Raw genomic sequence first — 10,401 nt, 5'->3', positions numbered from 1 at the left:
TCGAATGTCACATGCCCCCCATCATCTGCTATTCATTTTCGTATGGGGCGCTTTCTTTTTCCTATCCACATCTATAAGAGGTATTGACTGTCCTCGGGTTTGATATATGTTTTCGCTGGACAGACCCCCATTGCCTATCAGGAGGGTGGTACTCAAATGCATTTATATGCGTAGAAAAGGGGGAAACTAGAAGGAGAAACTTCGAGTCAATGATAATGCTTTAGCGATTGGTAGCGGATACAGCTCAAACTTGAGTCGTCAAGAAACAAGTTTTGGGTTTCATCTTAAATGGTGCCCGATGGTTAAGGATCAATCACATCATGAAACAAGTTTTGGGTTTCATCTCAAATGGTGCCCGATGGTTAAGGATCAATCACATCATGAAACCAAAGAAGAAGACGCTTAAGCTGCTAATCACATCATGAAAAAGAAAGAAGACGACGCTTCAAGCTTCTGTTGCAAATCGAGGGGGAAAAAAAACAAGAGTAAGAAAATGGGAAAGCACAGAACAGGAGGGTGCATTTGAAAAACGTATAAACATCAGGGGAAAACATGTCAAAAATAAAAAAGTTAGGGTACAAAATCAAATTTCGTGAAACTTCCGCTGATGGTTTGAATTCTGAAAGGGCAAAGGCTTCTCCTTTGTCTGAGCTCGTCAGCAAGCAAGGAGCCTTGAAGGGAGGGAGACTGCGAGTACAATCCGCCGCCGTCCGAGCTCATCAGCTAGCAAGCAAGCAGGCGGGAAGGGAAGGAGACTGCGAGTATAGTACGCTACCGTCCGTCCCGTGACCGGTTGTGATTGCCAATTAACAGAGTTCGGGCCAGTTGTCATTGTTAAGCTCCGAGGAAGTGACCCAGCAGCTGGCACAGTTGAGGTATTTTCACTTTCTTTCTTCTCGATTGTCACTCTGAAGCTTTTCGAGTCGCGGGTTTGATGCTTTGTCTTTCAACTGGAATTGAGAAAGGAGGGAAGAGTAGATTGTCACATTTGTTGTTTCTGCTTAAATGGGACAAGAAGGACGTTGGCGATAGATAGAAGTAGAGCTCTAATTCCCGAAATTGTTTGAATTTCGTTATGTCAATTCGTGTTTGGGTTATATTGAAAAACCCGAGTTGATGTTAAGAAGGAACTTCTCTTTGTTTACTCCGTAGTTGACAACTACCTGGGCCTGCACTTTTAGGCTGTTCTGTTCATTGAAAAAGATAATTGCTGTCTTTTTTGACGTCGTTTGCTAAGAGGAATATTGAAACTTAAAGAGTCTAAAACTTAATTGTTCAGTGGATTCTTCGAGCATCTCTTAAAACCTTCAATTTTTTTTTTGTATTATTTGTGTTTCTAGATATGGACACGCACATAGTTCGTCTCGAGGTGGACCGTATCACGAAGAGGCACCACCAGCTTTGGGATGAGGAGTTAGACATTTTTTTCTCATCATATAAGGTCTTAGTTATCATTGGTATCAGTATGTATGTCTACATGCATCTGATTGTGCATAGCGAGACTTTCATTCCCCGATACTACTTAGGGCTTGGCCCCAGCCTACCTACAGCTTGCCTCGTGGCTCTAGTTACGGGGATCTACCTTCTTTTCTGTTGGATGATGGTCCGTAATGAAGATCACACCAAGAAGACCCATGCTTTATGTAGGAGGCTGAGGAGCTTGAAACAAGAAGCGATAGATTTGTGTGAGTCCTACTCAAACTCTCCAGATATGACTGCGCGTTATTCTATATACAGACTCTCGTTTGTTCGAGATCTCATTGATCCAGATCGAGTCCGGGACGAGTTTGCATCTCACTGCCGAACTTCGCTCTGGATGCTCGCTCTTTATTCTTTATCACTGATCACGTGGGCGATGCTTTTGTTATATGAAATTCGTAGTAAGTAAAAAGCATATCCACCTGAGTTTTCAAACCTTGTGTTCTTTTTAGTTTGTGATTATTTGTGTATTTAACTACATGTCTTTTGTTGCAGTTTTTTCATAGGTGTCCCTTAATGTTCCTTCTACCTGATGAGGGGTATATAGTGCCAACCGTTAGATAAAGTACAGGTACACTGGTATTCCTTTTCGATTTGCTCGAGTTGCTTTGAATTAGAATTCTTGTTGATAGGCATTTTTTGGACTTCGTTTTGGTTTGTTTTGTATCTATATCTAATTAAAATCATTTTTTGTTGATGTAGATTAATCATGCGGCAAATCCATTTTGAAGGATAGGCAATTGGAGTACGTTGTTGTAGGCCCGCTTGGCTTCGGAGCTGATCCTACGTAAATCTGGTCATTTTATAGTTAGGTTGGGTTGAAACATCTGTTATATGTCCTGAAAATGATCCTTTGAACCAATGACTTAGAAAAAGCATTTTGACTTGTAATTATGGTTTTGGTGGATTGCATCTGATATTGTCAACTTATATATTGAAAAGGAGATTTCAACTCCTTTATTGGCAGCAGTGTTGCTATATTCAGCAAATCGAATGTCGAACTGTGGGCTCGATTTTTCCTTGACTTGAAAATTTTGGGTATGAAGAGCATGGCTAGAAGGTGAGGAATTGACCAATAAAGATGAAAAGCCCAAGCTTGAGAGCGAGTCAACTCAAGGTGACTAGCTTTAGTTTTAAAAATGGTTGCGAAGTAATGAGCTCGAGTTTGGTCCGATTTGAAGGGTAACTCGTCTCGAGCTCGAACAAATCCAAATCATTCGAGCTTGAGCAATCCCAAATCAAACAACTTGCGAAAGACTCGACAAGTTGGAAGTGCTAACAAACTAAGCAGTTTTGGCAACGAAATTCAGTTAGCCATTCTGGCCACTGACCCGTTCTTTTGTTCTTCTCCTGTTAATCTTAAGAGTGGTCAATGTTCTTTCGATAGAAGCACAAGATATGAAACCATTCACGATCGTTTTGAGTATTAGGCATTCGATGTTAGAGAATTTTCTACGCTAGTGATGCTCGCCCTTTTCACTCCTCCAATTACGACCAATGGCTCTTCGATCGTGACTTGCTCAGCCCTTGAGGAGACAGATCTCTTTTCCAGCATGTGCCCGCAATGAACTGCTCCTTTAAATTGTTAAGAAGCGGGCTCCGACCGACCAAGCTCTCAATTGCCGAGTAGAAGGGGAAAAAGAAAAAGAAAAAAGTCTCTGAGATACGCCGTCATCCGATTCCGGTTGCCGACCCAGGGCCTGCAATGCTCGAAATCGTCCCCTGATACTTGGCAACATATATAGGAAAGTTAACGAACGGTCGAGCTAGATTTACTTGGTTGTACCTGGGAAGCTCGTGAACTTTAGCTAAGGGAGCTTTAGGCCTTAGTAATGGGCCTTAGGCTTTTATTGGCCGAAATGTGCTAATTGGGAGTCCCACGAGTTATGGGCCATTTGGCGGATCTACGTTGATAGAAGTAGGGTCAACCTATGCCACTTGAATTTGGTAAAAATAAAATAAAAACAAGAATTAGTGATCTCATCTTTTTGCCAGTTTAATTTCAACTAGGTGATATCTGCCTTTTCCGTGGTAATATTTTATCAATTATTTTATAACTGAAAATACATGTGACTTGAATGAATAAAAAATTTAAAAATAAAAATAAACACTTACCTCCATATTTTAAAGAACGCTAAAAGTTATCTACGTCGAAGAAATATCATGTAAGCGTAAAGATCCAAAAAAATAACCTGAATGAAAGACATACGTGTAATACAAATTCTCAAGTCCACTGTATGTAGGATTTTTGGTCCAAATCGTAACTGACAACTGGTAATCATTCCCTGTCGAACAGAGTTCATGAAGCTGTGAAGGTAATAGTTGATTTTGTCAAGAGACTGACCCAGCGGTTGGGATGATCCTTGTAATAACTTTGCAAGAGAAGAATCAATAGACAATTTGGTCTGTCGAATTTCGTTACTGATAAGGACTTATACATATAAGAACGAGTACAAGATGTAAATCCCACAAAATCTAGAAACTATGAGCAACTAACCTAAAATATAACTCACGACCATTACCAGAGTCTCGAAAGCTTACGGTGTGAACTATGTCTTAGAAACAAATGGCATGTGAAAACATAAAAGAAATCAGTTAAAAAATGCAGGTCAGGTCGAAGTTGACATTTCGTTATGATTTTCAGAAATTTGAAATAGTGATAACTTTCAAACCATATAACGAAATAAGCCACACCATTCAAATGATCAAAGGAGCCTAACCATATCAAATTTTTGAACTAATAATATCTACACATCAAGCTGCCATTAACGAGTCTCAACCAAGCTTTCCCCCTCTAAACTCTAGAAACCGGGAATTTAGCAATAAATGGGGATGTAATTCTTACCTTCATAGATAGAACGACCTATTGATGATCATAGCCTCCTCTATCATCAGCTCTAACCCGAACCTTCTTTCTCTTCCATAACCCCAACTCGAGCTCACGTTCTTACCTTCATATATTCCCGAGCTCACAGCCTCTCTCTCTCCCTACTCATCCCGAACTCTCTCTCTCTCTCTGTTTCTCTATTACCCTGTTTCTTTTTCTTTTTCTTCAAACCTGAAAGAACCCAAAAGAAAAGAAAAGGAAAACAAATGGAAAATGATAGAGAAAGGCTGAGGCCATGGAAGCTGACGGGGAAAAATCGTGGGCCACGTGGAGCCCATGCCTCCACTTTTTTTTCGCAAGATAAAAGTCCAATATAATATATATATATATATATATATATCTAAGTATATGTGTATGTATGCATATTTAAAAAATATGTCCGGTCTCACATTTAATAAATTAAAAAGAATAATCAAAGTTTAGAACAATTATGAAATTTGAGGGAGATCACTTGTTTCAACATGAGAGGATTGTTTCAATTGAAGGGAGTGTAATTTAATAGAAAAAGATGAGAAAATAGAATAGTTGTGACAACAATTAGTATTTAAAAGTAAAACAACTCCCTTTACAAGAGTAAGATTTGAGCGTTAAAACATTTATTGGAAATAGGTAGTTTGAGATAATTAAGGAAATTAACGTTTTAGGGAGGAGATTAAATTACAAAGGTAGTTGGAGGCATTAAAGGAAAGAGAAAAGGTAGAGATAATAAAAGAAATTAAGTAAATAATTAGATATGCAAGTTATGATTTATCAATTAATAAGTGAGAGAGAAAATTTAGGAGTACTTGATGAGTAATTAGATAATGTTGACTAATTTAATATAAGTGAGGTCTTGATTTTTTTTAAAAAAATTTGTAAGACTTTGATTGTTAATTAATTTTTGGATTCTTTTTATAATTATAATTATTACGTATATTGTGCGTTTGGTAACAGAGTAGAGTTATGATTTAATTTGATTTTAAATTTTTAAAAATTAAAAATTGACCCATAATTTTTTTTTTTACAAATCTGCCCAACCTCCCTCTCCTTCTACTCAACCCCTCTCTCTGCTGCTCTTCATTCCATCTTCACGAAGTCCCGATCGAATCACCATCTCAATCGCTACTTTTTCCATCTGGGTAGAGGAAGGTCACAGCCTCGCCACTACATGTCGCTATGCTATGTCCAACTTCAAGTTCTTGGTTCCATATGATTTCTCCCACCAAATAAGAAGAAAGCAGATTCGCTTCCAGTTGGATTAAATGAAAGCTTCTACATGTTGCTAGCCAAGAGAATGGAGCAGCAACTCCCAAACGTAATCGGAAAAGAAAAAAGACTCCCTTTTTTGGGATTGCTCGTTCCACGCTTTCCTCAGTCAAGTTGACAACAGGGATTGCTTCCCCGTACAGCAAACGGAGCTAGCTTGAGTAATGATTCATTACCGCTCCCAATGAGGTTGTCCTAGTCGTTGAGGGTCTAATAAAGGAGGCAAAAGGAGATCTTGGCTCTCTCAATTTTAGGGTTTCGTCAAATTGAAATCTGAAGTGAAATTTTCTTGGTTCTTCCAATTTTAGGGTTTCATCAAATTGAAATATGAGATGAAATTGGTTTGATTTCTTGCTTGAGGGTTATCAAATCAAAATCTGAGACTCACTGTGGCACAAGAACTATTACCAAGAATGATAATTGGCTTGTTGTGGGTGGGACGACTATGGAAGTGAAGTCATCAGTTAGAGAAGAGAGAAGAAGGGAATGAAGATGAAGAAGATGATGAACAGTGCTTCGAGAGCATGGGTGGGGCAAAATTGAAATATTTTTAAATATTTGGGTCTTTTTAAAATTTTGAAAAGTTTGTAATATAGTTAAGTGAAGTAGAGTTAAAATATAACCCTAAAATCAAACAGAGTATAATAATTAATAATACTATCACAAACCTAAAAATTAAGGGCTTAATTTTTTGTGAGGTCTAAGGCCATTGCCTTCTTGCCAAATGGAAGAGTCGCCCCTACAACCACCATCCCCATAATCGAGGTTACCGATAACCACAATGGTCGTCAGCGACCTCATTATGGTGGGGATGGGCATTGGTGTGAACTCCACTGCCCTTCCCTTTTCCAGTTCGACCTCTTGGAGCCTTCTTTTATTTTATTTTTTCATTTTTAAATTAAAGAATTATTTTGACAAAAAAGTAAAAAATTGACCGAAAATTGTTTGGAGGATTAAAAGTTACACTATTGGGGATGATTGAGGAAATGTTCGAGCTCAAATAAAGGCTTAGGACTCTAGCAAAATTAAATAAATAAATAAAGATTTAGGACGAAAATAGAAAAGATTAAAAATTGAGTACTACATATAACCTTTTTTATACTTTTCTCTATTTCTTTTTGTTACAAGAAAAGTCTAAATAAAATAATTAAGGAATGGAAATAAAAAAGTCCCACTCTCTATACTTGGACCTTCGTACTTCCAAACAAGAAATATATAGTTACATTACCCTTTTTTTCTCCACCATTTTTGCTTTATTAATTAGCAAAAGAAGTTAAGTAGTGCTATATTGGCTTCAACAAAAACATTTTAAAATTGTGAGAAACATTGTTTATGTAAATTTGAGAGATCGAATATTAAAAGTATATGCATAAGGAAAACTCTCTCTTTGCATTTTACTAAATTTAGAAAAACCTTCAGTTTAAGAAATTATTGTCCTTAAAAATATTTTTCAAATGAAAAATGTCATATGAGCGGCACACATCCTAGTTGAAGAACGAAATAGTAGAGGATCTGCAATATGGATTCGAATTTCATAATATTCTAAAGATGAAGTAATCGATTTTTTTTGCTGAAATAATGAATGGATTAGTTATGATTTGGCTGCGATGTCAAATGTAATCCGACTTCTAGTCATCATCGCACCCGAACAGGTAAAAATTGTCTCCAAGTAGGGCCCATCCACATGCCAGAATTTCTGACCGGAGGTTTGATAGATCAAGCGGCTCTGGTCCAATCAATGCACAGTGGGATCCACAGACAAATCACCCTTATCCCTTCGCCATTGCCTCCGGTGGACCTGACCGCACCAGATCTCCCCTCCTAAAGCTTGTTAGGTAGCAGATCTTAGCATAGCTGAGGAGCAACAAAACCATTGTGATTTAAGTTTGAGATAAATTGTATCATGTGATTTTTTTAGGGATAAATAATATCATGTGATTCACTTCGTGAGACATGATAGACCTCATAGTTAATTATTTTCATCACTTTTGGTCATCAAACTTTTTTTTTATTATTACCCTCAAATTTTTAACTTTTTTACAATTCGATCATAAAATTAGAAGGGGGGAAGAGGCTTGGGCCGCTGGTCACCACAGAGGTTATTGACGCCCACAGAGGACGTCGGAAATCTCGAGGGTGGGGTCGAGGTCGACGATTGGTGACCATTGGCTCCTCGAAACTAAAGGCGAGATCTTTTGACGAAAATAAAGCCGCCGCAGCTTCGTGAGGTCATGGGGTGCTTGGTCTGTCCTGCTACGCATCATATATAAACATATGCTGATTAGATGAACAATCACATACTAGACTCAGATAATCAAATCATCAGAACTATAATATATTATCCTTAATTAAATGCCATTAATAAACTAAGTGGTTAAATTAAATATTTTCAGCCAAACATACATGATCTTTGGATATACAAGTATATATAATAAAAAATACTAATATACCCCATTATGCTCACTAACCACAAAAAACAATTTACCTTTGGGTAGATATTGAAGTTCTAATTATAAGTGAACGTTTATTTATCCATTTATTTTCCGCAATAGGCATTTCATTAATATATGGATTAAGTTATTCTCACATGTGCATGATAAAAACACATTCCAGTTTGGCCACTGTGGTGGAACAACAAACTATATATCATAATATAAGATCATGCATATATTAGCCTTAGAGTTCTATTTTATTTTATTTTATTTAATAAAAACTCTAATTGCCACTTTAGAAAACTGATCATATCCATTAAGGCAATATCAAACATAATGGGAAAAAATCACTTCCTTAAAATTGTTTCCTTTTTTAAAAAAAATAATCAATTCCCTTGAAAACTTTATTGAAAGTAGCAAATTTCCCTTTAATAAAAGATTTGTACCTAATATAAAATTTGTCCCCGTGACCAATTATCATTCATCAATACGCCCTCAACATTTCAAGAAATAATTATTGCCAAAATAAATATAGAGCTAAGTTGTGGTATATTACCAACTCGTAAACTCTGGTTCCCTTTCTACCTTAGGGCTCTAAATGATTTGATTTTGACCGTAAATTACTCGTCTATCATTAATCAATTATGCTTCACAATTGCATGCAGAAGCAGTGAAAATAATCAACTACCTGACAAACATAAATCAAAACTCATGAACCATACACCGAAATCAATAAGCATAATCAAATAAAATTAGGAATTATCCCAAGATCAAAACTTTAGCAAGGAGATTGATCCTTCATGCATCCTCATAGAAATCATTATATAAGTATGGCAAATAAACCGTGCATATAAAAGCTTCTGTACAAAAATATCAAATAATAAAACTTTCGCTTAGCCAGCAAAAATCCCAACATGTATGCATACAGAACCATTAATGAATTAAAAAAAATTCAAGCTTTCATGCCCAAATCCATTAATCGGCACCCACTCAAACTTTACCATGCTGGTAGGACCCATCATTTATGACGACAAACGAAAGAAACATAATCAGACAAAATTACTTTGTTCAAAACCTTTGCTCTGATACCACATGTAAACATAAATATTCGTAATAGGTCACAATATCAGGATCTTGAACAAATAATTCTCACAATAAGAAAAACTTGATGCGGAAGACATGGCTATCTCAAAGATCACCGGACAAACCTTTCTCAGGGACAAATAAATCGGTTTCTCTCCCTTAACCCTCTTTCTCACGTTACACAGACTTTTTGATAATGTAATTTCAGTGTGTAACCCTAATGGGTAAGGAGAGGACCAATTTATATCTATTGATCGTTAATCTTGTACGTCCATTAAGTAACCGAATGAATGGATGAGATTTAATTTGCTATTAAGATAATTACAGCAGTCTCATTAATTAGGTAGTTGTATATATCCAAAATATTTATCATATCAGGTCATATAATCTAGAATATAGTAACACAGTGTCCTTTCCATCAAATATTCTGAACATCCTTGAGGTACTGGAGTTCAAGTCGATGTGGTGACTAGTTTTTAACTGTGGGGAGGTGGATTTCGGACTGTTTTCTATTTGGGTCCGGGTGGCAGACGCCGTGCTAGAGCCCTACATTGACTGTTTCAATCGAACAACATGACCCGCAATTGGAGAATCCAGTCCGATATACGACATATACTATCGAACAACTAAGAGCAATCGATGTGGTGGTAGCTCAGTGGATACATTGGTATATATTCAAAGTTCCAATTTAGGGGTTCGCAAATGAGAAGGGGAAGATCCCCTATTTGTTGGTGAACGCATTTGCAGTACTCCGACAATGGGTTTGTAGATGGGTTTATTGGAGGGTCGCTGTGATGAGTCCAAATTTCTGGTCTTGATTTAGCTAATGAAGGCTCAAATTGAAATTCGGTGTTTCTTCTATCAACTCTTGGTGAGATGAATTGGCATGGTAATTAGTCTCGTCTAATATTTTCTCGACTACTGGAGGATCATCGGGAACATGAACAAGTAAATGAAAAGCATCTATCAAGAGTAAGAGACGGTTGCATTAACGCTGCTTGTACTTCGATTTGTCCGCAGAAGAAGCATCGTCCCCACTTAATTCCTTTTGGACTAAGGACTTGGGGAATCAGCAAAAAATAGTAATTCCTTATGGACTAAAGCACCTTTCCCACTATTGAGCAAAGAAAAAAAAAACAAAACAAAAGCACCTTTCCCAGTTATTTCCTTATGGTCTGAGGACTTGGGGAAAACAGTAATCATCCCTTTATAAATTTGGATGACTCTTCTCTCTTGTCACAAAGCAGGAGCAGCTTAGGAATCACTAAAAGGCAG

General features: G+C 37.1%; 3 long non-coding RNA genes across 4 annotated transcripts; 1 reads left to right on the top strand and 2 right to left on the bottom strand.

Moving 5' to 3' along the window:
* Nucleotides 1-633: 633 nt before the first annotated feature.
* Nucleotides 634-2,445, top strand: LOC116198892. Its single transcript, XR_004155421.1, has 4 exons — nt 634-875; nt 1,341-1,880; nt 1,975-2,050; nt 2,182-2,445. It is a non-coding gene; the product is annotated as an uncharacterized LOC116198892 (long non-coding RNA).
* Nucleotides 2,446-3,577: 1,132 nt separating this feature from the next.
* Nucleotides 3,578-4,564, bottom strand: LOC116199190. The gene is made up of 2 exons (XR_004155488.1): nt 4,325-4,564; nt 3,578-3,851 (listed from the first exon to the last, which is right to left on the bottom strand). It is a non-coding gene; the product is annotated as an uncharacterized LOC116199190 (long non-coding RNA).
* A 2,555-nt stretch (nt 4,565-7,119) lies between these two features.
* On the bottom strand, nt 7,120-9,334 carry LOC116199162. Of its 2 annotated transcripts, none has more exons than XR_004155480.1 (2): nt 9,252-9,334; nt 7,120-7,864 (listed from the first exon to the last, which is right to left on the bottom strand). It is a non-coding gene; the product is annotated as an uncharacterized LOC116199162 (long non-coding RNA). The 2 variants fall into 2 exon arrangements; XR_004155481.1 differs by having other exon boundaries at nt 9,197-9,308.
* Between the last annotated feature and the right edge of the window lie 1,067 nt (nt 9,335-10,401).

This window comes from Punica granatum, chromosome 3 (assembly GCF_007655135.1).
Source record: "Punica granatum isolate Tunisia-2019 chromosome 3, ASM765513v2, whole genome shotgun sequence".
Taxonomy (NCBI): Eukaryota; Viridiplantae; Streptophyta; class Magnoliopsida; order Myrtales; family Lythraceae; genus Punica; species Punica granatum.
This window is presented reverse-complemented; position numbering and strand designations above follow the sequence as displayed.